This window comes from Callithrix jacchus, chromosome 17, assembly GCF_049354715.1.
Source record: "Callithrix jacchus isolate 240 chromosome 17, calJac240_pri, whole genome shotgun sequence".
NCBI classification, from domain to species: Eukaryota; Metazoa; Chordata; class Mammalia; order Primates; family Cebidae; genus Callithrix; species Callithrix jacchus.
Genome location: NC_133518.1, coordinates 1,714,075 through 1,741,671, shown reverse-complemented (window position 1 = coordinate 1,741,671; position 27,597 = coordinate 1,714,075). Strand labels below are relative to the sequence as shown.

At 41.6% G+C, this 27,597-nt stretch overlaps 2 long non-coding RNA genes across 2 annotated transcripts; both read left to right on the top strand.

The window, feature by feature from the left end:
• Window positions 1–2,620: 2,620 nt before the first annotated feature.
• LOC128930820 (uncharacterized) lies at window positions 2,621–9,375 on the top strand. Its single transcript, XR_008479135.2, has 3 exons — window positions 2,621–2,795; window positions 5,270–5,366; window positions 8,438–9,375. It is a non-coding gene; the product is annotated as an uncharacterized LOC128930820 (long non-coding RNA).
• A 1,278-nt stretch (window positions 9,376–10,653) lies between these two features.
• LOC128930821 (uncharacterized) lies at window positions 10,654–22,134 on the top strand. The gene is made up of 3 exons (XR_008479136.2): window positions 10,654–11,068; window positions 12,251–12,353; window positions 22,025–22,134. It is a non-coding gene; the product is annotated as an uncharacterized LOC128930821 (long non-coding RNA).
• Window positions 22,135–27,597: the final 5,463 nt, after the last annotated feature.

Below are 27,597 nucleotides of genomic sequence, written 5' to 3'. Positions count from 1 at the left end.
GCTTGTTCGCAAAGGATTTTATTCTTCCTTCACTTCTGAAGCTCAGTTTGGCTGGATATGAAATTCTGGGTTGAAAGTTCTTTTCTTTAAGAATGTTGAATATTGGCCCCCACTCTCTTCTGGCTTGTAGTGTTTCTGCTGAGAGATCTGCTGTGAGTCTGATGGGCTTCCCTTTGTGGGTAACTCGACCTTTCTCTCTGGCTGCCCTTAGTGTTTTCTCCTTTATTTCCACCTTGTTGAATCTGACGATTATGTGCCTTGGCGTTGCTCTTCTTGCAGAATATCTTTGTGGTGTTCTCTGTATTTCCTGCATTTGAGTGTTGGCCTGTCTTGCTAGGAGGGGGAAGTTTTCCTGGATGATGTCCTGAAGAGTATTTTCCAGCTTGGATTCATTCTTTTCGTCCCCTTCTGGTACACCTATCAAACGTAGGTTAGGTCTGTTCACATAGTCCCACATTTCTTGGAGATTTTGTTCATTCCTTTTTGCGCTGTTTTCTCTAATCTTGGTTTCTCATTTAATTTCATTGAGTTGGTCTTCGACTTCAGATATTCTTGGTCTTCGACTTCAGATATTCTTTCTTCTGCTTAGTCAGTTCGGCTATTGAAACTTGTGCATGCTTCGCGAAGTTCTCCTATTGTGTTTTTCAGCTCCTTTAATTCATTCATATTCCTCTCTAAGGTATCCATTCTTGTTATCATTTTCTCATGTCTTTTTTTAAGTTCCTTAGTTTCTTTGCATTGATTTAATATGTGTTCTTTTTGCTCACAAAATTTCTCATTATCCACCTTCTGAAGTCTAATTCCGTCATTTCGTCACAGTCATTCTCCGTCCAGCTTTGTTCCCTTGCTGGTGAGGAGTTTTGGTCCTTTCTAGGAGGCAAGGTGTTCTGGTTTTGGGTGTTTTCCTCCTTTTCTCGCTGGTTTCTTCCCATCTTTGTGGGTTTATCCGCTTGTCGTCTGCGTAGTTGCTGACTTTTCGATTGGGTCTCTGAGTGGACACCCAGATTGTTGATGATGAAGTATTTCTGTTACTTGGTTTTCCTTCTACCAGCCTAGCCCCTTCGCTGTACGTCTGCTGAGGTCCACCCCAGGCCCTGCTTGTCTGGGGTACACCTCTAGCAGCTGTGGCACAGTGAAGGATGCTACCCGTTTCTTTTTCTGCTATCTTTGTCCCAGGATGATGCCTGCCTAATGTCAGTCTTTTGGATATAGAGGGGTCAGGGAGCTGCTTGAGGAGACAGTCTGTTCTTTTTAGGAGCTCTATTTCTGAGCTGTGAGCTCTGTTGTTCATTCAGGGCTGTTAGGCTGCTATGTTTGATTCTGCTGCAACAGAGCTCATTTAAAAAACTCTTTTTTTCTCAAATGCTCTGTGTTCGGGGGTTCGGCTTTATTTTTCGATGTCCGTTGAGGTGTCCTGCCCAGCTAGGAGGCAGACTAGCCACTGTTTGCCTGCCTAGTCTCCGCCCTGCTGTTGTGTGATTCGCCCTGTTCCTGCAGGCTCTGCTGTGGTCTCCGCCACACCCTGCGGTGGAGTCTCTTCGTTGTAGAGTGTTGCCTCGGCAGCGGCAGGCTGCGTCAGCAGTGGGTGTGTATCTCAGTAGGGACGGGTTGCCTCGGTAATGGGAGGCTGCGTCTGCAGTGGGCGTGTATCTCAGTAGGGACGGGTTGCCTCGGCAATGGCTGGCTGCGTCAGCCGTGGGCGTGTATCTCAGTTGGGGCGGGTTGCCTCGGTAGTGGTGGACGCCCCTCCCCCACAGAGAGTCTCGGACCATCTGCTCGGGATAGTTTGAAATCGCGGTTTTGTTCATCCTACTGGGTACCCCAAACGCTCTGTCCCTGCAATCCCCTGGGCTGGCCTACTGTCCAAGTCTCGTTCAGTCTCAAGTCCAGCCCTCTCAAGTCTCAGGTTGCCGGTTCAACAGGGCACCCAGACAAGCGCGCCCTGTGGGGATTGCTGGGTAGGGCCGGCCACAACCGCCCTGGCTGCCGGCTTCTCCAGGCAGACTTACTGCCTGGCGTCCTGTGTCTTTTTTATACTTGGGAGTTTCTCCGTTCTGTGGGCAACAAAGATCAGTCTGGAAATGCAACTCCGACTCACCTGTTTGTGGATTCAACAAGAGTTCCAATCCTGGGTTGTTCTCACAGCGCCATCTTGAGGCCTCTCCTAGTGAACTTTTTTCATTTTCTTCCATGAGTGAAAACATAGTTTAGTTTTCTTTTGCTTCTTATGGCAATACTGGTAATTCATATTTTTCTAAGAGATTAACTATGTCACTGATATTTAAAATTTACTGATATAAAATCATATATAATAATTTTTAAATAATTTTTCTTTGTGTGTATAGTTGTTTACATTCTGAGTATTACATTTTTGTTTTCTTTTTTATGATTAGACTTGTGAAAGATTTAACTTTTCATTAATTTTTCCAGAGAATTGAATTTATCAGTGCTGTTGGGTTTTTTTTAATTGTGGTAGAGTGTTTTCTGATTCATTATTTTTAGCTTTAATATTCATTCCTTCTTCATTTTTAAAATTTACTCTTCTGCTATAATTTTTAAGTATGGTCCAGGGACCTCTAGTGGTGCCCCAAGACATATTCAAAAGATCCATGAGGTCAAAGCTATTTTCACAATACTAAGGCTTTACTCACCTTTTTTCACCCTTATTCTCTCACAAGTGTACTGTGTAGTTTTCCAGAGGCTAAATGACATGTTACACCAAAGCCAACTAAATATCAAAGAAGATATGAGTATCCACCTGCAAAATTGGATGGAATCCAATTTCATCTATTAAGGTAGGTACTAACAAAGTTTGCAAAAATGTAAAACAATACCACACTTCTCACTACATTATTTTTTAATTTTGGAAAATACTGTCATTTTTACATTTTTACCAAAAAAAATGTTACTTGTAATTATACGTATTAGTTTATTATTGCTATTTTTAATGAACTGATAATTTTAAAAAGTTCTTAGTTTGCTTTATAGTGCAGTAAAATGCTCTTCAGGCTGGGAGCAGTGGCTCACACCTGTAATCTCAACACTTTGAAAGACTGAGGCAGGCAGATCACTTGAGGTCAGGAGTTGGAGACCAACCTGGCCACCATGGTAAAACCCCATCTCTACTAAAAAATACAAAAATTAGCCTAGCATAGTGGTGCACGTCTGTAGTCTCAGCTACTTGGGAGACTGAATTGCTTGAATCCAGGAAGTGGAGGTTGCAGTGAGTCAAGATCACACCACTGCACTTCCACCTGAGAAACAGATTGATACTCCAACTCAACAAAAGAAAAAAGCTATTGAAGATCTTTAATAATTTTAAAGAATGTATAGGGATTCTGAGACCGAAACGTTTTGAGAATCACTGTTCTATTGCATATTGAATATCCAGTTTATTTATTTTCATTATTTCTTTTTTGATAATGAACATGCTTATTTTTATAAATTTACACAAATTCTTTTTTGTCTATAGACAGCCTCTAATTCTTTTTTGGATTTGAGAGATAAAATATGTATTCTCTGAAGTTTGTAAGTTAAAGACCTAAACTGGGAAAAATGTTAACCAGAAAGACATCTGATTACACCTAACTCTCTGCACCTTATTATAACAGAAACAGAGGCTTTTAGAACTCTAGTTTTACAAACTATGTAGCTCTTGAATTTACTTCAGACAATAAAGGAGCTGTACGTGCCTTCGTTTATCAAGAGTACTCCATTGATCAAGACAATTCAAAGCTCATCTGAGATTCATCTGACATTAAAATAAAATCACTAAACTATATCAGATCGAATGTTAGGATCTGTGATTCTGGGCTAGTAATTTATTGGGAGAATCTGAAAGAAAAGTTACAGAGAAAAATTGTGTGTGTTTTTTGTGTTATGGGCATAATTATATAATACCACTTAAATCCTTATTAAAAAGAAATTACAAGTGTGATTTTCTTGTCAAAAGCGTTGACTAGGTAAAACATTATGTTAAGAAAGATAGAAATGAAGGGAGCCTTAGCAAAATAAATATTGGTAATAATGCAAATTCAAGTCTTAATAGTTGAGACTGTGGGCTGTGAGAAAGAAAAATGTGGAGACAGTTGCAGATGGATCGTCTCTTAATCCAAGGAAGACTACATCGGGATTACAAATTAATTATTTAAATTGATAAATACGTTTAAAGAAGTTTTTCAACTTGTCAGTGAGCTTGCAGATTAAAATGTTTCTCAGTAGATCATATGGCATATGAGAAAATAGTAAGTGCTATCTAGAAAAATAAAGTGAAATGGAGGATAAGTAAAGGGGTCAGCTTTTAATAGGATAGTTAGGGATAATATCACTGAGAAGGTGACCTTTGAGCAAAACTTGGAGGGGAGTGAGAAAGTCACTTGCATATCTAAGGGGAAGACAACAAGTGTAAAGGTCCTGATACAGGCTCATGTCTGGTATATTTTGGGGAGATGGAATTTATACATATGAAACTGAGGTGGAGGCAATACAAAAAAGTGTAATAAAACAAATATATACAGATATAGATTTTGAGACAGGCTCTCAATCGCTCAGGTTGAAATGCAGTGGTGTGATCATGGCTCGTTGTAGCCTGGCTGAAGTGGAATGAGCACAGTTTACTTCAGCCTTGCTGCAGTGAGCTCAGATGCCTGGACTCAGGTGATCACCCCACTTCAGCCTCTAGAGTAGCTGGAGCTATAGGCACATGCACCACACCCAGCTACTTTTCTCTTTTTGGAGAAACAGGGGGTTTCATCATGTTGCCCAGACTGATCTTGAACTTCTGAGCTCAAGCAAGCCACCGGTCTCAGCCTCCCAAAGTGCTGAAATTATAGGCGTAAGCCACCGTGCTTGGCTTAATTCTATAAATTAAATATATAAGTGCTTAGTAATGGGAATAACATTCCATGACATTGAGGTCTGTTTTTTCACAAAATATCTTATGGGAGGTGAGTTTAGATCCAGGTTTTCCAGGAAATTATTAAATGATTTGGTAAGATGGAAGGCATTCTAGATGGAACAATGTGTTAGTTAATATAGGTTTACCTATGTTCCAGGCACATGGTAAGCCTTATACATATTTCAGCTGTTAATATTAGGGATCAAATGTAGTTTATGTGAGAAATGTATATAGACTTAGCTGGCAGGGTTTAGCTGGCAAGAAGGATTCGCTTTAGGTATAATTTGGCTACTATTTTTAACTATTAAAATAGATCTTTGAAGGTATCATTACAAGTAAAACAGAATTTCTTTTCTCTTTTTTACATTCTAGATACCAAAATAATTTCCCTTTCTCACCTTGAAATGACCTGAGCTAACAGAAGAAATTTTCCTGCATTGCTTATGAGGATCATACATAAATCAAAATGGTGAGACTATGGGAAACCTGATAAAAAGATGACTGAACCATATCAAGTACAAGTAATGATAAGATATCCTATGTGAATTTAAGGTTATAAATTATAACTTACACACTTAATAGTATGATAACCTGTTCGTTTAAATAGCGTAAGTCACTTCAATGTAATTTTAAAATGTACATAAATATATGTATTTCTCTGCATAATTTATTGTACATACAAAATTATTTCTGTATTGGTGCCCTTTATTTTCCTGATCTAGGTGGTCTTCTTCCCAACTTTTTATTTTCCTAAAACTTTTTCTTCTCAGCTATGCTTTATGCACCACCATATAAACATACTCTAGCCTCCCATTTAAAAGAGAAAGTAAAATAATCTGCCTTGGTCTTATGACTCTTTTATTCCCAATCTCTTTCTCTTCAGATAAGCTTCTTGAAGAAGTAGTCTACACTAGGTGTTTTTACTTTCTTACCTCCCATTTCTCAACACAATTACTTTGGCTTTTTTCCTTAGCTTATCATTCACTAGTAACTCTAACTGTGAAATCTGTGTGATACTTTTCTATTGTTTTGACTCCACACTGCATAATGCTCGTGAGCTCTACTTCCTTGATATGTTTGTGTTCTGTTTTTTCTTTCTTAATATTATACTGTATTTTCCCATGATATCAAGAACTATTTTACATATTTCATTAAACTTTCATTACAAAAGTATACATGCTTCTTATAGGGAATTTGGAAAATGTAGAAAGCTATTTGAAGATCTTACTACTCAGAGAGAGCCACTGTTAACATGGTGTGTTTTATTCCCTTTCTTGTGTGTGTGTACATCACTTATATACACATATATAAGCATAAACTAGATTTACATATACATATCTATTATATTTATATCATAAATATAACATATATGTACATAGGTACAGGTATCATATATTTTATGTAACTATATATGTTATATATTACAGTAATTTTTCTTTTTTTATTTTATTATTTATTTTTTTAAATTACATTTTAGGTTTTGGGATACATGTGAAGAACATGCAAGATAGTTGCATAGGTACACACGTGGCAGTGTGATTTTCTGCCTTCCTCCCCTTTACCTATATCTGGCATTTCTCCCCATGCTATCTCTCCCCAACTCCCTATCCCCCACTGTTTCTCCCCTATTCCAGCCAACAGGCCCCAGTGTGTAGTGCTCCCCTCCCTGTGTCCATGTGTTCTCATTGTTCAACACCCACCCATGAGTGAGAACATGCAGTATTTCATTTTCTGTTATTCTGTCAGTTTGCTGAGAATGATGTTCTCTTAAAAAATGGGAACTATATTCTGAATACAGTTTTGTATTATTTTACATTTTCTTAAATATTTGCTCTTATCACTAAAAATTCATCATTCATAACTTTACAGTTATAAAGTTTTAGCACATGATATCATAAATTATTCAGTCATTCCTTGATATTTGTTTGCCTTCTCACTGTTGCAATACTTTCTTCCCTAATTTTTAAACTCCACTTACTTGTTGCCTTCCTGTCTCTTTGTGTCTTCATCATTTTTTCCCTGCTTGCCTCTCCAGTTTCATCTCTTCCTGAGCTTTCTATGCCCCATAATAACCAAAGTGCCCTACCTGGAATTTTCTAATGGTAATCAATTGTTTTCTACTTTTCATACCTCTACTTATGTTACTTCTTCTGCCTAGAATGCTCTTCCTTTCAATTATCATCAGATTGGCAAAGCCATCTTTAAGATTCAGTTCAGTGCCTACCTCTGATTTAAATCTTTCCATGTATACCCATATGCCTAGTCACTAAGGAGAATCAACTACATGCTACTCAGGACCCCATTATAGAGCATGTATAACCCAGTTATACATATCTGTTAATAGATTTGCTAACCTTACTCTACTGTGAGCTCTCTGACTGTAGGGAAGAAGTATTTTATAGTGCTTAAGAGTGCACTTCCTCTAGTCATATGAACTGAATTCAGGTTTTGGCTCTGTTTACCATTTCTTAGCTTTTGATATAGGGAAATTTATCCTTTTAAAGCCTCAGTTTACTCATCTATAAAATATGGATACTAATTGTACTTACCTTACAGGGTTGATGTGAGGATTGAAGTAGTTAATATAAGTAAAGAATTTACCTATGTTCCAGGCACATAAGTCCTATATATATTTTAGTCATTATTATTAGGAATGACGTTTGATTCATCTCTTCATTCCAGTGCCTAACATAATGTCTGGAGTAGAGAACCAGTAAATGTTTAATGAATAAAGGAATGAATTGCCCAAAATGTATATTCATCATTAAGAGAAAGGGTCTGAGAAAATAACATCATTATTTAAGAAGAAATTAAGGATTAGAAACCACATTAATGATTGCCTTTTAGGCAGAGCTGAAGTTGTCACTGTATTTTAATACCGAGAAAAACTCCATCAGATACTTTCTACCTCAACAGATTTCTGTATTTTAACTATACTCAGAGTCAGCAATAATGCACATTTGTTCTAACATTCCCCTTTCTGATAGCATTATTTCTCAAATAGTGTCTCAGAAATTATTTCCATGTCTTATGTACCAGCCTTGTGTATTGCTATAAATAAATTAATGTAACCAGGGTATTGATGGCATTGTGCCCACTCAATTATATGTTTATCTAAAGTTCTCAAATATGAATATCAAAGCCATTTAACAGTTCAGATAACCAAGAATGATGTCAAAATTTTAAGGTAAAACTTGTAACATGCGATTTGTCTCATTGATTTGACAAATGTGTTGTGGGATCTCTTTAAGGCACCATGCTAAATACTATGGAAGAATCAAATATAAATAAGATTTGGCCTGTGTCCTCAGAGCTTCCTTCACACAGTAATTTAGTAGCACATTTAGTACTCCCATGGATCTGGTGGCTGTCTCTTCTTTAGATCACCAATATTAGCAGATTTGACAACTGAATCATTATTAATAATTAAAAATTAAATGTTATTTTCTATCACCCTAAATGATCACAGATAATATGTTATATACCATCTGTATACATAAAAGTGACAGATATGTATATGCTTTTACTCTTTTTTTCTAGACCTGTTTGGAGGTTGCTGACAGTTCAGGCATGGTGTCGGTGATTATGTGGAATGCCCCATGTCCTGAGTGGTTTAAAATTTTGCGAGTTGGTTTAGTTTTTCTGTTTCAAGATTATTCTGTTAAAAAGAATTATCCATTTAGAATACAGCCTGTCCCCATGGATCCAGAGATCAAACTAATTTCTACAATGAGTTAAGTATTCAATAAATTTGTTGTCTTATGGCTATTTTATTTATATAAATTTGCAATATACCATATTAGAAATAAGACCATAAAAATTACTGAAACTGTTAGAACCTAACGAAGCTTTAAATTTATTTGTTCATAGAATTTTCAAGCAATCACATAACCTAATAAATATACCTGTTTATTATTTCATTATTAAAAAAAATTATCTGAGATATTTATTGTTGATTGAAGAATGAGCTCCACTTGGGTTGTACTTATTTTGTTTTCTTTTACTTTTGGTCACCTAATACTAACTTAACAATGAATATATTTTGCATTTACTACTACTTTCTATCTCAAAAGGACTTCCGTTAACTTTTGTATTGAAATAATTTCAAACTTACATAAACGTTAAAAGAATGGTAGAGAGATCTCTCATATACCCGTTATCCATATTCAACAATTACTAACATTTACTTTTGCTTTATCATTGTATCTCTCTCTTCACATATATACATATCTATACACACACACGCACACACACACACACACCCATACACACACCATACATACACACGTATGTATATATATTCCCTGTGATCCAGTAAGAGAAAGTAGCAGCCATCATACATACCCCTTTAAGCCTAAACACTTCACTAGTATTTCAGTGTATATTTTCTAATAAGAAGAGTATTCTATTACATAATCTGAGTACAATTACCAAAATCAGGAAATTTAAAATTGATACAATACTAATATCTAACCTATAATCAGTATTCAAATTTTGCCAATTCCTGCAATCTTAAAAGGGCTTTTTCTAATTAGTACTGATATCTTGACATCTTAAATATTTTGAACCATTAAAATTAAAGTATTAAATAATTGTTTTTAGATATGAACATGATTTTATTCATTTTCATTTTTAAGAATTATAGATTACATTGCTTCAGTTTAAATACTGTTTTTGGTTTATAATAGCTTTATTCTGAACCTGAATTTTTGTGTATTCTAAATTTCTCAGCTAATGCACTCAGCTTAATTACTTAGAGAATATTCAGATAAAGGTATCAATTGTTGATTGTTTTCTTAAATATGTGTTAATTTGCAAAAATCTTATATGATTATTTATTAAAATCTTAAGCATTTTGTAGACATTGGTCAGATCTCCCTAAATGAAGAAGTTATTACCTAGATAGTTTGGTACACATAGTCTATTATCTCATTAGTTTTTGCTATAGAAATGTGAGGAACTGAACTGATAGAGATATTGTGATTTTTTTTTTAATTTTTTATTGGATTATAGGTTTTGGGGTACATGAGCAGAGCATGCAAGACAGTTGCGTAGGTACACACATGGCAGTGTGCTTTGCTTTCCTTCTCCCCTTCACCCACATTTGGCATTTCTCCCCAGGCTATCCCTCCCCACCTCCCCCTCCCACTGGCCCTCCCCTTTTCCCCCCAATAGACCCCAGTGTTTAGTACTCCCCTTTCTGTGTCCATGTGTTCTCATTTTTCATCACCCACCTATGAGTGAGAATATGCGGTGTTTCATTTTCTGTTCTTGTGTCAGTTTGCTGAGGATGATGTTTTCCAGATTCATCCATGTCCCTACAAACGACACGAACTCATCATTTCTGATTGCTGCATAATATTCCATGGTGTATATGTGCCACATTTTTCCAATCCAGTCTATTATCAATGGGCATTTGGGTTGATTCCAGGTCTTTGCTATTGTAAACAGTGCTGCAATGAACATTCGTGTACATGTGTCCTTAGAGTAGAACGATTTATAGTCTTTTGGATATATACCCAGTAATGGGATTGCTGGGTCAAATGGGATTTCTATTTCTAAGGCCTTGAGGAATCGCCACACTGTCTTCCACAATGGTTGAACTAATTTACACTCCCACCAATAGTGTAAAAGTGTTCCTTTTTCTCCACATCCTCTCCAGCATCTGTTGTCTCCAGATTTTTTAATGATCGCCATTCTAACTGGCGTGAGATGGTATCTCAATGTGGTTTTGATTTGCATCTCTCTGATGACCAGTGACGATGAGCATTTTTTCATATGACTGTTGGCCTCATATATGTCTTCTTTCGTAAAGTATCTGTTCATATCCTTTGCCCACTTTTGAATGGGCTTGTTTGTTTTTTTCCTGTAAATCTGCTTGAGTTGTTTGTAAATTCTGGATATCAGCCCTTTGTCAGATGGGTAGACTGCGAAAATTTTTTCCCATTCTGTTGGTTGCCGATCCACTCTAGTGACTGTTTCTTTTGCCGTGCAGAAGCTGTGGAGTTTCATTAGGTCTCATTTGTCTATTTTGGCTTTTGTTGCCAATGCTCTTGGTGTGATTTATTAAGAAAACACAATAAAAGATGGTGAGAGGATGCTAATTTACAACATGCCACCTCTGCTATATAGAATTGTAGGACCAGATTTTCATCATGAAAACTCTCTAAGGTATGAGAAACAATTTATTCTTTCAAGTAAGTAACTGAAGATACAGAAATTATTTTTTAAATGATAGCCTTGGTGAGAATATATTTACAATGTACATTTTGCTATTTAAAAACAGTTTTACTTCTTATTAATGTTATCAGCAGTCTCTATTTTCTTCCTCATATTTTTGATATGTAACAGGACTTTGCCTTATTTTTCAGAAAACAATAGACTATGTAAAGCACTAAGTAGTAAATATTTTGACTTTCCAGGCTCTATGGTCTCTGTTTCAACTTCTCAGCTCTGTCTTTGTAGACTGAAGGCAGCCATATGTATGTAAAGGAATGGCTATGGCAATATTCCAATAAACATTTATTTACAAAAAGAGGTAGTCATCTACAGCCTGTAGTTTGCCTAGACTACATGTATCAGTAGATTGCAACTCTGGCTGTATATTGGAATCATTTGGGGAGTTTTAAAGAGCCACTGATGCCCCATACTCAAAGATTCTGATGTAATTACTCTGAGAATGGGACCAAGGCATTGCTATGGGTGTAAAATTTTCCAGCTGATCCCAAAGGTATAGCCAAGGTTGGGAGCTATGCCTTTATGATTTTTAAAAATTACCTATATAAAACTAATGAGTTTTTTATCCTAGCATTTTCTTCATTTTTAATTGGCAAATAATAATTAAACATATTTATAGGGTCTAGTGTAACATTTTGATCTATGTATATACATCATAGAAAAACTCAATCAAATAGCCATCACCTTACTAACTTACCACTTTTCTGTGGTGATAACATTAAAAATCTACTAGTCATTTTGAAATATATAATACATTATTATTAACTGTACTCACCATCCAAGGTGATAGATTCCTAAGACTTATTCCTTTAATTTGACTAAAATTGTACCCTTTGATCAAGATCTAGCTTTTTCCTATCACTGTCCACTTGAGCCACCCTCCCCACCCCACCTCTGGTAACCTCCTTTTTACTCTCTGTTTCTATGAGATTGACTTTTTTAGATTCTTGAAGAATGTTATGCCAATTGAAATAAGCCAGGCACAGAAAGACAAATACTGTAAGATCTAACTCATAAGTGGAATCTAAAAAGCTGATCCTATAGAAACAGAGTAGAAAGGTGACTGTCTTATTTATTTATTTATTTATTTATTTATTTATTTATTTATTGAGACAGAGTCTTGCTGTATCACCCAAACTTAAAGTGCAGTGGTACAATCTCGGCTCACTGCAACCTCCAGCTCCTGGGTTCCAGCGATTCTCCTGCCTCAGCCTCTCAGGTAACTGGAATTACAGGCACACACAACCACGCCCAGCTAAGTTTTATATTTTTGGGAGAGACAGGGTTTCACCATTTTGGCCAGGCTGGGCTTGATCTCCTCACCTCAAGTACTCTACCTGATTTGGCCTCTCAAAATGCTAGAATTACAGGCATGAGCCACCACGCGAGGCCAGAACATGATTAAGTATCTTTTAATGAAAAAAAAGGACAGTTCTATAAATCACGTTAGACACAAAAGATTCAAAAAGTCAGTAATATACAGTTCTACTTTTAAAAGTTAGTCTAATGAGATCACACCTATGTAAGATAAACAAATTATAGTAAAATAAAAGACTAATGACAGTAAACCATATTAAAAATGTAATAATGTAACAAAGTAATAATGTAAAAAAAGGAAAAAGAAATGAATAAAAATGTAATTGAAGAAAGAATGAACAGTGAAGTAGGAAAATGTGCTGCATGGGAGAAAGTGTTAAGCAACGATTAGGAAAAATACCAGTGTAACCGGGCACGGTGGCTCATGCCTGTAATCCCAGCACTTTAGGAGGCCGAGGTGGGTGGACCACAAGGTCAATAGATCAAGTCAATCCTTGTCAACATGGTGCAACCCCGTCTCTACTTAAAATACAAAATATTAGCTGGGCATGGTGGTGCGTGCCTGTAATCCCAGCTACTCAGGAGGCTGAGGTAGAAGAATTGCCTGAACCCAAGAGGTGGAGGTTGTGGTGAGCCGAGATCATGCCATTGCACTCCAGCCTGGGCAACAAGAGCGAAACTCTATCTCAAAAGAACGGGGGAGAGGTAACCAGTGTGAGAAGGAAGGTATTGGGAAGTAAGCACTTTTCAGACAGAGGCCACAGCCCATTAAAGTCCCTGGGGCAGGACTGCTTCTGGTGGATTGCAGGAAAAGCAAGGAGGTCCCTGTGGCTTGAGGAGAATAAGGAGTGGGAGAGAGGGAGGAGGTGAGGAGAACAGGTTGGGCAGGGCCTGCGAGCCTTGAGAAGGTGGGGGATGTTAAGCAATATATCTTTTAATATAAGTGTTATTGGAAATCAAGAAGCAGGAAATAAACAGTCCAATTTGAGTTTTTGGGTTTTTGAGATGGGGTCTCACTCTGCAACCCAAGTGGGAGTGCAGTGGCATGATCTCAGCTCACTGCAACCTCTGCCTCCCAGACTCAAGTGACTCTTGTGGCTCAGCCTACTGAGTAGCTGGTATTCCAGGCACCAGCCACAATGCCTGGCTAATTGTTGTAATTATAGTAGAGACAGGATTTCACCATAATGGCCAGGCTGGCCTGGAACTACAGACCTCTAGTGGATCAACCTGCCTCATCCTCTAATTCACATTTTAATAAAAAGATATTGGTTGGGGTTTGTGGCTCACACCTGTAATTCCAGCACTTTGGGAGGCCGAGGCAAGTGGATCACCTGAGGTTGGGAGTTTGAGACCAGATTGCACCAAACTGGAGAAATCCTGTTTCTACTAAATACACAAAATTAGCTGGGTATGGTGGCCCATGCCTGAAATCCCAGCAATTTGGAAGGCTTAGGCAGCAAGATCGCTTGAACCTAGGAAGCAGAGGCTGCAGTGAGCCAAGATCCTGCCACTGAACTTGAACCTGGGCAATGAGAGTAAAACTCTGTCTGAAAACAAAGAAATATAACAAAAACAAACAAACAAACAAAAACCTGGGCATGGTGACAGGCACCTGTGGTCCCAGTTACTCAGAAGACTGAGGCAGACGAATCACTTGAACCTGGAAGGTGAAGGTTTCAGTTGGGTGAAATCACCCACTGCTCTCCTGCCTGGGAGACAGCAATATTTTGTCTCAAACAAAATGAAAAGCAAAACAAAAGCAAACACTTCTGGGCTCATGTGATCCTCCTACATTAGCCTGTGAAATTGCTGGGATTATAAACATGGGCCACCATGCCCAGCCTGGGCCAACATCTTAATGGAAAAGGGTAACTAGTTTGAGAAGGAAGGTATTTGGGGGTAAGCACTTTCCGGACAGAGGACACAGCCCATGCAAAGGCCCTGGGGCAGGAGCGTGTGGCATATTGGAGGAACAGCAAGGAGGTTCGTGTGGCTTGAGCAGAGTGAGGAGTGAAAAAAAGGGAGCAGGGAAGAAGGATGGGTTGAGCAGGGCCTGTGGGCCTTGGGGAAGTGGGGGAAGTTTAGAAGTTTATCTTTTTTTTTTTTAAATTTTTTATTGGATTTCAGGTTTTGGGGTACATGAGCAGAGCATGCAAGACAGTTGCGTAGGTACACACATGGCAGTGTGCTTTGCTTTTCTTCTCCCCTTCACCCACATTTGGCATTTCTCCCCAGGCTATCCCTCCCCACCTCCCCCTCCCACTGGCCCTCCCCTTTTCCCCCCAATAGACCCCAGTGTGTAGTACTCCCCTTTCTGTGTCCGTGTGTTCTCATTTTTCATCACCCACCTATGAGTGAGAATATGCGGTGTTTCATTTTCTGTTCTTGTGTCAGTTTGCTGAGGATGATGTTTTCCAGATTCATCCATGTCCCTACAAATGACACAAACTCATCATTTCTGATTGCTGCATAATATTCCATGGTGTATATGTGCCACATTTTTCCAATCCAGTCTATTATCAATGGGCATTTGGGTTGATTCCAGGTCTTTGCTATTGTAAACAGTGCTGCAATGAACATTCATGTAAATGTGTCCTTATAGTAGAACGATTTATAGTCTTTTGGATATATACCCAGTAATGGGATTGCTGGGTCAAATGGAATTTCTATTTCTAAGGCCTTGAGGAATCGCCACACTGTGTTCCATAATGGTTGAACTAATTTACACTCCCACCAACAGTGTAGAAGTGTTCCTTTTTCTCCACATCCTCTCCAGCATCTGTTGTCTCCAGATTTTTTAATGATCGCCATTCTAACTGGCGTGAGATGGTATCTCAATGTGGTTTTGATTTGCATCTCTCTGATGACCAGTGACGATGAGCATTTTTTCATATGATTGTTGGCCTCATATATGTCTTCTTTCATAAAGTGTCTGTTCATATCCTTTGCCCACTTTTGAATGGGCTTGTTTGTTTTTTTCCTGTAAATCTGTTTGAGTTCTTTGTAAATTCTGGATATCAGCCCTTTGTCAGATGGGTAGACTGCAAAAATTTTTTCCCATTCTGTTGGTTGCCGATCCACTCTAGTGACTGTTTCTTTTGCCGTGCAGAAGCTGTGGAGTTTCCTTAGGTCCCATTTGTCTATTTTGGCTTTTGTTGCCAATGCTTTTGGTGTTTTGTTCATAAAGTCCTTGCCTACTCCTATATCCTGGATAGTTTTGCCTAGATTTCCTTCTAGGGTTTTTATGGTGCCAGGTCTTATGTTTAAGTCTTTAATCCATCTGGAGTTAATTTTAGTGTAAGGTGTCAGGAAGGGGTCCAGTTTCTGCTTTCTGCACATGGCTAGCCAGTTTTCCCAACACCATTTGTTAAACATGGAATCCTTGCCCCATTGCTTGTTTTTGTCAGGTTTATCAAAGATTGTATAGTTGTATGTATGTTGTGTTGCCTCCGGTGCCTCTGTTTTGTTCCATTGGTCTATATCTCTGTTTTGGTACCAGTACCATGCTGTTTTGATTACTGTAGACTTATAGTATCGTTTGAAATCCGGTAGTGTGATGCCCTCCACTGTGTTCTTTTTGCTTAGAATTGACTTGGCTATGCGGGCTCTCTTTTGGTTCCATATGAAGTTCGTGGTGGTTTTTTCCAGTTCTGTGAAGAAAGTCAGTGGTAGCTTGATGGGGATAGCATTGATTCTGTAAATTACTTTGGGCAGTATAGCCATTTTCACGATATTAATTCTTCCTAACCATGAACATGGAATGTTTCTCCATCTGTTTGTGTCCTCTCTGATTTCTTTGAGCAGTGATTTGTAGTTCTCCTTGAAGAGGTCTCTTACGTTCCTTGTGAGTTGTATTCCAAGGTATTTTATTCTTTTTGTAGCAATCACGAATGGCAGTTCGCTCTTGATTTGGCTTTCTTTAAGTCTGTTGTTGGTGTAGACGAATGCTTGTGATTTTTGCACATTGATTTTATATCCTGAGACTTTGCTGAAGTTGCTTATCAGTTTCAGGAGTTTTTGGGCTGAGGCGATGGGGTCTTCTAAGTATACTATCATGTCGTCTGCAAATAGAGACAATTTGGTTTCCACATTTCCAATTTGAATACCATTTATTTCTTTTTCTTGCCTGATTGCTCTGGCTAGAACTTCAAGTACTATATTGAATAGGAGTAGTGAGAGAGGGCATCCTTGTCTAGTGCCAGATTTCAAAGGGAATGCTTCCAGTTTTTGCTCATTCAGTATGATATTGGCTGTTGGTTTGTCATAAATAGCTTTTATTACTTTGAGATACGTTCCATAGATACCGAGTTTATTGAGGGTTTTTAGCATAAAGGGCTGTTGAATTTTGTCAAATGCCTTCTCTGCGTCGATTGAGATAATCATGTGTTTTTTGTTTTTGGTTCTGTTTATGTGGTGAATTACGTTGATAGACTTGCGTATGTTGAACCAGCCTTGCATCCCCGGGATGAATCCTACTTGATCATGATGAATAAGTTTTTTGATTTGCTGTTGCAATCAGCTTGCCAATATTTTATTGAAGATTTTTCCATCTATGTTGATCATGGATATTGGCCTAAAGTTTTCTTTTCTCTTTGGGTCTCTGCCGGGTTTTGGTATCAGGATGATGTTGGTCTCGTAAAATGATTTGGGAAGGATTCCCTCTTTTTGGATTGTTTGAAATAGTTTTAGAAGGAATGGTACCAGCTCCTCCTTGTGTGTCTGGTAGAATTCGGCTGTGAACCCGTCTGGACCTGGGCTTTTTTTGTGTGGTAGGCTCTTAATTGCTGCCTCAACTTCAGACCTTGTTATTGGTCTATTCATAGTTTCAGCTTCCTCCTGGTTTAGGCTGGGAGGACGCAGGAGTCCAGGAATTTATCCATTTCTCCCAGGTTTACTAGTTTATGTGCATAGAGTTGTTTGTAATATTCTCTGATGATGGTTTGAATTTCTCTGGAATCTGTGGTGGTTTCTCCTTTATCATTTTTTATTGTATCTATTTGGTTGTTCTCTCTTTTATTTTTAATCAATCTGGCTAGTGGTCTGTCTATTTTGTTGATCTTTTCAAAGAACCAGCTCTTGGATTTATTGATTTTTTGAAGGGTTTTTTATGTTTCAATCTCCTTCAGCTCAGCTCTGATCTTAGTTATTTCTTGTCTTCTGCTGGGTTTTGAGTTTTTTTGATCTTGCTCCTCTAGCTCTTTCAATTTTGACGATAGGGTGTCAATTTTGGATCTCTCCATTCTCCTCATATGGGCACTTATTGCTATATACTTTCCTCTAGAGACTGCTTTAAATGTGTCCCAGAGGTTCTGGCACGTTGTGTCTTCGTTCTCATTGGTTTCGAAGAACTTCTTTATTTCTGCCTTCATTTCGTTGTTTACCCAGTCAACATTCAAGAGCCAGTTGTTCAGTTTCCATGAAGCTGTGCGGTTCTGGGTCGGTTTCTGAATTCTGAGTTCTAACTTGATTGCACTATGGTCTGAGAGGTTGTTTGTTATGATTTCAGTTGTTTTGCACTTGTTGAGCAGTGCTTTACTTCCAATTATGTGGTCAATTTTTGAGTAGGTGTGATGTGGTGCTGAGAAGAATGTGTATTCTGTGGATTTGGGGTGGAGAGTTCTGTAAATGTCTATCAGGTTTGCTTGCTCCAGGTCTGAGTTCAAGCCCTGGATATCCTTGTTGATTTTCTGTCTGGTTGATCTGTCTAGTATTGACAGTGGAGTGTTAAAGTCTCCCACTATTATTGTGTGGGAGTCTAAGTCCTTTTGTAAGTCATTAAGAACTTGCCTTATGTATCTGGGTGCTCCTGCATTGGGTCTATATATGTTTAGGATCGTTAGCTCTTCTTGTTGTATCGATCCTTTTACCATTATGTAATGGCCTTCTTTTTCTCTTTTGATCTTTGTTGCTTTAAAGTCTATTTTATCAGAGATGAGAATTGCATCTCCTGCTTTTTTTTGCTTTCCATTAGCTTGGTAAATCTTCCTCCATCCCTTTATTTTGAGCCTTTGTGTATCCTTGCAGGTGAGATGGGTTTCCTGGATACAGCACACTGATGGGTTTTGGATTTTTATCCAATTTGCCAGTCTGTGTCTTTTGATTGGTGCATTTAGTCCATTTACATTTAGGATTAATATTGTTATGTGTGAATTTGATACTGCCATTTTGATGCTAAGTGGCTGTTTTGCCTGTTAGTTGTTGTAGATTCTTCATTATGTTGAAGCTCTTTAGCATTCAGTGTGATTTTGGAATGGCTGGTACTGGTTGATCTTTTCTATGTGTAGTGCCTCTTTTAGGAGCTCTTGTAAAGCAGGCCTGGTGGTGACAAAATCTCTGAGTACTTGCTTGTTCGCAAAGGATTTTATTTTTCCTTCACTTCTGAAGCTCAGTTTGGCTGGATATGAAATTCTGGGTTGAAAGTTCTTTTCTTTAAGAATGTTGAATATTGGCCCCCACTCTCTTCTGGCTTGTAGTGTTTCTGCCGAGAGATCTGCTGTGAGTCTGATGGGCTTCCCTTTGTCCGTGACCCGACCTTTCTCTCTGGCTGCTTTTAGTGTTCTCTTTTTATTTCAACCCTGTTGAATCTGACGATTATGTGCCTTGGGGTTGCTCTTCTTGCGGAATATCTTTGTGGTGTTCTCTGTATTTCCTGCAATTGAGTGTTGGCCTGTCTTGCTAGGTGGGGGAAATTTTCCTGGATGATGTCCTGAAGAGTATTTTCCAGCTTGGATTCATTCTCTTCGTCCCCTTCTGGTACACCTATCAAACGTAGGTTAGGTCTTTTCACATAGTCCCACATTTCTTGGAGACTTTGTTCATTCCTTTTTGCGCTTTTTTCTCTGATCTTGGTTTCTCATTCTATTGCATTGAATTGGTCTTCGACTTCAGATATTCTTTCTTCTGCTTGGTCAATTCGGCTATTGAAACTTGTGTTTGCTTCGCGAAGTTCTCATATTGTGTTTTTCAGCTCCTTTAATTCATTCATATTCCTCTCTAAGTTATCCATTCTTGTTATCATTTCCTCGAATCTTTTTTCAAATCTTTTTTCAAGGTTCTTAGTTTCTTTGCATTGATTTAATACATGATCTTTTAGCTCACAAAAGTTTCTCATTATCCATCTTTTGAAGTCTGATTCCATCATTTCGTCACAGTCATTCTCCGTCCAGCTTTGTTCCCTTGCTGGTGAGGAGTTTTGGTCCTTTCTAGGAGGCGAGGTGTTCCGGTTTCGGGTGTTTTCCTCCTTTTTGCGCTGGTTTCTTCCCATCTTTGTGGATTTGTCCGCTGGTCGTCTGCGTAGTTGCTGACTTTTCGATTGGGTCTCTGAGTGGACACCCAGAATGTTGAGGATGAAGTATTTCTGTTGCTTGGTTTTCCTTCTACCAGTCTAGCCCCTTCTCTGTATGACTGCTGAGGTCCGCTCCAGACCCTGCTTGTCTGGGGTGCACCTCTAGCAGCTGTGGCACAGCGAGGGATGCTACCAGTTTCTTTTTCTGCTATCTTTGTCCCAGGATGATGCCTGCCTAATGTCAGTCTTTTGGATATAGAGGGGTCAGGGAGCTGCTTGAGGAGACAGTTTGTACTTTATAGGGGTTTAATTGCTGAGCTGTGCGCTCTGTTGTTCCTTCAGGGCTGTTAGGTTGCTATGTTTGATTCTGTTGCAACAGAGCTCATTAAAAAAACCCTTTTTTTTCTCAAATGCTCTGTGTTGAGGGGTTTGGGCTTTATTTTTGGATGTTCGATGAGGTGTCCTGTTCAGCTAGAAGGCAGACTAGCCACTGTTTGGTTGCTGAGGCTCCGCCCTGCTGTTGTGTGATTCGCCCTGTTCCTGCAGGCTCTGCTGTGGTCTCCGCCATGCCCTGCGGTGGAGTCTCTTCGTTGTAGCGTGTTGCCTCAGCAATGGCAGGCTGCATCAGCAGTGGGCGTGTATCTCAGTAGGGACAGGTTGCCTCGGCAATAGCTGGCTGCGTCAGCAGTGGGCGTGTATCTCAGTTGGGGCGGGTTGCCTCGGCAACAGCTGGCTGCGTCAGCGGTGGGCGTGTATCTCAATTGGGGCGGGTTGCCTCGGCAACGGCTGGCTGCGTCAGCAGTGGGCGTGTATCTCAGTTGGGGCGGGTTGCCTCGGTAGTGGTGGACGCCCCTCCCCCACAGAGCATCTCGGACCGTCTGCTTGGGATAGTTTGAAATCGCGGTTTTGTTCGTCACACTGGGTATCCCAAACGATCTGTCCCTGCAATCCCCTGGGCTGGGCTACTGTCCAAGTCTCGTTCAGTCTCAAGTGCAGCCCTCTCAAGTCTCAGGTTGCCGGTTCAACAAGGCACCCGGACAAGCGCGCCCTGTGGGGATTGCTTGGTAGGGCCGGCCGCCACAGACTTACTGCCTGGCGTCCCGTGTCTTTTTATACTTGGGAGTTTCCCCGTTCTGTGGGCAACAAAGATCAGTCTGGAAATGCAGCTTTAACTCACCGTTTGTGGATTCAACGCGAGCTCCAATCCTGGGTTGTTCTCACAGTGCCATCTTGAGTCGGTTTTTTTGAGAAGTTTATCTTTCAATGTAGGTGTGATAGAAAATCAGGAAGCAGGGAATAAACTGCCCAATTTGAGTTTTTTTTTTTTTTTTTTTTTGAGATCGAGTCTCACTCTGGCACCCAGGAGGGAGTGCAGTGGTGTGATCTCGGCTCACTGCAACTTTTGCCTTCCAGATTCAAGTGACCCTTCAGGATCAGCCTCCTGAGTAGCTGGTATTACAGGCGCCTGCCACCATTCCCAGCCTATTTTTGTAATTGTCGTAGAGACAGAATTGCATCATGATGACCAGTCTGTTCTAGAATTTCTGACCTCTAGTTGATCAACCTGTCCCAGCCTCCAATTTACATTTTAATAAAAAAATATTGTTTGGGGTTGGTGGCTCACATCTGTAATTCCAGCACTTTGGGTGGCTGAGGCAGGTGAATCACCTGAGGTTGGGAGTTTGAGACCAACCTAAGATGGAGAAATCCCATTTCTACTAAATATACAAAATTATCTGGGCATGATGTTGCATGCCTGTAATCACAGTCATTTGTTAGGCTGAGGCAGTAGAATTGCTTGAACATGGGAAGCGGTGGTTGCAGTGAGACTAGACCCTGCCACTGAACACCAACTTTGGCAACTAGAGTAAAACCCTGTCTGAAAAAAAAAACCTAGGCATGATGGCAGGAACCTGTAGTCTCAGCTACTCAGAAGGCTGAGGCATGAGAATCTCTTGAACCTAGAAAGTGGAGGTGTCAGTGGGCTGAAATCACCCACTGCACTCCTGTCTTGGTGCAGAGCAAGATTATGTCTCAAACAAAACAAAAAGCAAAACAAAAGCAAACACTTCTGGGCTCATGTAATCCTCCTACCTCAGCCTGCGAAATTGCTGGAATTATAAGCAAGTGCCACCATGCCCAACCTGGGCCAAGATGTTAATAGAAAGTGGTAACCAGTGTGAGAAGTAAGGAATTGTGGGCTAAGCACTTTCTAGACAGAGGGCACAGCACATGAGAGTGAGAATCTGCATTTTTAGCACCCGGAATTGTTTTTCTCTCCACAGGACAAGGTGACAACGGGTCTCCCTGTACAGGCAGTCAAAGCAATTTGAGGAAAACACATTGTAGCAAGATGATGATGTTTTCCGTGAAAACAATAAAGTGACTAAGATCCATTAGCATGTTGTGCTTGGCTTCCTTGAAGGTCCTCAGCGGCATAACTGGACATCCGTCTCGGGATTGGGCTTTGCACCAGAAAGTTTCTGAGATACTCTCTCCATCAGATCCGCCCCCGGCGGAGGCCAGTTGCGGGTGTGGCCACCTCTGCGGCTGGCTGGGCAGGCCGCTTTGTCTTTGTTCACATCTTTTCCGGCCAGCAGCGCTGAGAAGCAGGGTTTGGAGACCAAGGCAGGGCCCCTTGGTGGGTGGACCAGGTCGAAGCGGGGCAGTGAGCTCATGGAGCCGGGCAACGTTCTGCTGACACCCTCCCAGAGGGTCTCAGGCATCTTTCTGAGGTCCACCGACCCCCGCCACACATCACCAGACTGAATCTCCAGCCCCGCGGGACCCAATCGCTGCCCACGCCATCCGATCTGGAATCCAGTGGGAAGAGCAGACCCTAGTGCCCACCTCACGGTATCAAGCACCTTCCCATCCAGCTGACCCAAACAGGAAAGTCGACTCAGGGAGCCACTGAGGTCAGGACGGTCGGGCTCCTGCTCAGCTTGTGGCAGGCAGCCTCCTTCCCTGGGGCCGCCTGGGACACCGCCACCAGCATTTTCTGGTGCCACTGAGGCTCCCCTGCCACAGAGCGCCCACGTTGCCGCTGGCCAGCCAGGCACGCCAATGTGCATGTGCAAGTGGCGCATCACAAGCGCTAGCGTCCATCCGCGGCTCGCATCACAGTGACAGTCCCTGTGGCCTGGGGAACGGCCGTCTCAGGGGCTTGGCAGAACAGCGGCCTTCAGTGGAAGTGCCTGGACCTTAGGCAATGGCCCCCCTCTCCCCGAGATCGTCGCCAGGGTCTCGCGATTTCAGGAGTCCAGCAGGGCGGGACCAGGCTGAGAAAAGCTGCAGCGGAGCTTCAGGGATGCACAGGGCGATCCCCAAGGATCCCCACGGTGCTTCAGGCCTGCTCAGACACTGTGGGGGGTGCGTCTCCTTGAAAGCTGTCCCTGCTGGGATTTCCAGGTACCGCCAGCCTGTGTGCCCTGGGGCTGCTCTCTCCCGGAGAAGCTTCCCAGGAGAGAGCAGAACTCCTCAGCCTCAGGAGCTGCTTGCAACTGTTGGATGACTGCGCGAGCGCATGTGTGTGTATGTGTGTGTGTGTGTGTGTGTGTGTGTGTGTGTGTGTGTGTGTGTATCTGTGTGCGTCTGCAGGGGTCCCTGGGCTTCCAGACCAAGGCAGAGCCCCTTGGTGGGTGGCCCAGGTTGAAGTGGGGCAGTGAGCTCATGGAGCCATGGAATGTTCAGTTGTTGGAGGAACAGCAAAGAGGTCCCTGTGGCTGGAGCAGGGTGGGGGGGAGAGAGAGGGAGGAGGGGAGGGAGGAGGGAAGTAAGGCCTGTTGGGCAGGGCCTGCAGGCCTTGGGGAGGTGAGGGAAGTTGAGCAGTTTATCTTTTAATGTAAGTGTGCTGGGAAATAAGGAAGCAGGGGAGAAACAATCCAATTTAATTTTTGGTGTTTTTTTTTGAGGAGTTTCATTCTGTCACTCAGGTGGGAGTGCACAGGTGTGATCTCAGCTCACTGCAACCTCCGCCTCCCAGATTCAAGTGATTCTTGTGGCTCAGCCTCCTGAGTAGCTGGTATTATTGGCACCCACCACCATGCCCAGCTAACTTTTGTAATTGTAATAGAGAAAAGGTTTCACCATAATGGCCAGGCAGGTCTGGAATTACTGACCTCAAGTGAATCTACCTGTCTCTGCCTCCAATTTAGGTTTTAATGAAAAGATATTGGTCGGGGTTGGTGGCTCATGGCTTTAATCCCAGCACTTTGGTAGGCTGAGGCAGGTGGATCTCCTGAGGTTGTGAGTTCCAGACCAGCCTGACCAAGATGGAGAAATCCCGTTACTATTAAATATACAAAATTAGCTGGGCATGGTGGTGTATGCCTGTAATCTTAGCCATTTGGGAAGGTGAGGCACGGTAATCAGTTGAACCTGGGAAGCAAAGTTTGCAGTGAGCTAAGATCATGCCACTGAACTCCAAACTGGGCAACAAAAGTAAAACATTGTCTCAAAAAACAAAAAAAAATAATGGGCATGGTGGCAGGCACCTGTGGTTCCAGCTACTCAGAAGGCTGAGGCAGTAGAATCACTTGAACCTGAAAGGTGGAGGTTTCAGTTAGCTGAAGTCACTCACTTAACTCCTGCCTGGGTGACAGAGCAAGATTCTATCTCAAACAAAACAAAAGCAAACAATTCTGGGCTCATATGATCCTCCTACCTCAGCCTGCGAAATTGCTGGGGTTATCAGCATGTACTCCCATGCCCAGCCTGGCTCAAGATCTTAATAATAAGGGGTAACCAGTGTAAGAAGAAAGGTATTAGGGGTTAATCACTTTCCAGACAGAGGGAACAGACCATGTAAAGTTTCTGGGGCAGGACTATTTCTGGCAGGTTGGAGGAACAGCAAGGAGGTCCCTGTGGCTTGAGGAGAGTAAGGAGTGGGAGAGAGGGAGGAGGTAAGGAGGACGGGTTGGGCAGGACCTGCGGGCCTTGGGGAAGTGGGGTATGTTAAGCCGTTTATCTTTTAATGTAAGTGTGATGGGAAATAAGGAAGCAGGGAAGAAACAGTCCAATTTGAGTTTTTGGGTTTTTTTTGAGACTGGGTCTCACTCTGTAACCCAGGTGGGAGTACAGTGACATGATTTCAGCTCATTGCAACCTCTGCCTCCCAGACTCAAGTGACTCCTGTGGCTCAGCCTACTGAGTAGCTAGTATTCAAGGCACCAGCCACCATGCCTGGCTAATTTCTGTAATTATAGTAGAGACGGGATTTCACCATAATGGCCAGGCTGGCCTGGAACTACAGACCTCTAGTGGATAAAACTGCCTCAGTTTTCAATTTATGCTTTAATTATAAGATATTGGTCAGTGTTGGTGGCTCACACCTCTAATCCCAGCACTTTGGGAGGGGGAGTCAAGTGGATCACCTGAGGTTGGGAGTTCGAGACCAGACTGACCAAGATGGAGAAATCCAGTTTCTACTAAATATACAAAATTAGCTGGGCATGGTGGCCCATGTCTGTAATCCCAGCAATTTGGAAGGCTGAGGCAGCAGGATCGCTTGAACCTGGGAGGTGGAGGCTGCAGTGAGCCAAGATACTGCCACTGAACACGAACCTGGGCAATGAGAGTAAAACTGTCTGAAAACAAAACAGAAAACAAACAACAACAACAACAAAAAAACTGGGCATGGTGGCAGGCACCTGCAGTCACAGCTACTCAGAAGGCTGAGGCAGCCGAATCACTTGAACCTGGAAGGTGGAGGTTTCACTTGGCTGAAATCACCCACTGCACTCTTGCCTGGGTGACAGAGCAATATTCTGTCTCAAACAAAATGAAAAGCAAAACAAAAGCAAACCCTTCTGGGCTCATGTGATCCTCCTACCACACCCTGCAAAATTGCTGGGATTATAAACACTGGCCACCATGCCCAGCCTTGGCCAGTGTCTTAATGGAAAGGGGTAACCTGTGTGAGAAGGATGGTATTTGGGGGTAAGCACTTTCCGGACAGAGGACACAGCCCATGCATAGGCCCTGGGGCAGGAGTGTGTGTGTCGTGTTGGAGGAACAGCAAGGAGGTCCGTGTGGCTTGAGCAGAATAAGGAATGAGAGAGAGGGAGCAGGAAAGGACAATGGGTTGGGCAGGGCCTGTGGGCCTTGGGGAGGTGGGGGAAGTTAAGCAGTTTATTTTTTAATGTATGTGTGATGCGAAAACTGGAAGAAGGGAATAAACTGTACAATTTGAGTTTGGGGTTTGTTTGTTTGTTTGTTTTTGAGATGGAGTCTCACTCTGGCACCCAGGAGGGAGTGCAGTGGCATGATCTTGGCTCACTGCAACCTTTGCCTCCCAGATTCAAGTGACCCTTCAGGCTCCTGAGTAGCTGGTATTACAGGCACCTGCCACCATTCCTGGCTAATTTTTGGAATTGTAGTATAGACAAGATTTCACCATAATGGCCAGGCTGGCCTTGAACTACAGACTTCTAGTGGATCAACCTGTTGAAATTGTATCTTGTGGAACCTTTTAGAGACTTGTTGAATGGGTGTATAATCATGTGCACAATAAAATCAAGGCTGAGGTCATCTCAAGTGGAGATGAGGAACTTGTTGGTAACTGAGGAAAAGGTGACTCTTACTTTAGCAAAGAGACTAGCAGCATTCTTCCCCTGCACTACAGATTTGTGGAAGTTTGAACTTGATAGAGATGACTTAGTATATCCGGCAGAAGAAATTTGTAAGGAGCAAAGCATTCAAGAGATAACTTGGGTGCTATTAAAGGCATTAGGATTTATAAGGGAAGCAGAGCATAAAAGCTTGAAAAATTTGCAGCTTGGCAATATGATAAAAAGAAACCCCCTTTTCTGAGAAGAAATTCAAGCTTGCTGCAGAAATTTGCATAAGTAATGAGTGGAATATTAATCCCAAAGACAAAAAGGAAAATGTCCCCAGGGCCTGTCAGAGGCCTTCACAGCAGCTCTTTCCATCACAGGCCTAGAGGCCTCGGAGGAAAAAAAAGTTTTGTGTACCAGGCCCAGGTGCCCCTCTGCTCTTTGTAGCTTAGGGAATTGGTTCCCTGTATCTCAGCCACTCCAGCTGTGGTTGAAAGGGGCAAATGTACAGCTCAGGCTATGGCTTCAGAGGGGGCATGCCTCAAACCTTAGCAGCTTCTTTATGGTGCTAAGCCTGCCAGTGCACCAAAGTCAAGAAGTGGGGTTTGGGAACCTCTGTTTAGATTTCAGAGGATAGATAGAAACACCTGAATGTCCAGGCAGAAGTTTGCTGTGGGGGCAGGGCTCTCATGGAGAACCGCTGATAGGGCAGTGCAGTAGGGAAATGTGGAGTCAGAGTCCCCACCAAGAGTCCCTACTAGAGCATTGCCAAGTGGAGCTGTGAGAAGAGGGCCACTGTCCTCCAGACTCCAGAATGGTAGATCCAGTGACAGCTTATACCATGCACCTGGAAAAGCCACAGACACTCAATGCCAGTCCATGAAAGCAGCTGAGAAGGAGGCTGTAACCTGCAAAGCCACAATGGTAGAACTGCCCAAGAACATGAGAACTCACCTCTTCTAGATATAACACACGGAGTCAAAGGAGATCATTTTGGAGCTTTGCAATTTGACTAACCTGTTGGATTTTAGACTTGTATGGGGCCTGTAGCCCCTTTGTTTTGGCCAATTTCTTCCATTTGGAATACCCGTATTTACTGAATGCCTGTACCCCAATTGTACCTAGGAAGTAATTATCTTGCTTTAGATTTTACAGGGTTATAGGCAGAAGGGACTTGCCTTATCTTAAATGAGACCTTGGACTGCGGACTTTTGAGTTAATGCTGAAATGAGTTAAGACTTGGAAAGGCATGATTGGTTTTGAAATGTGAAGACATGAGATTTGGGAGTCACCAGAGGCAG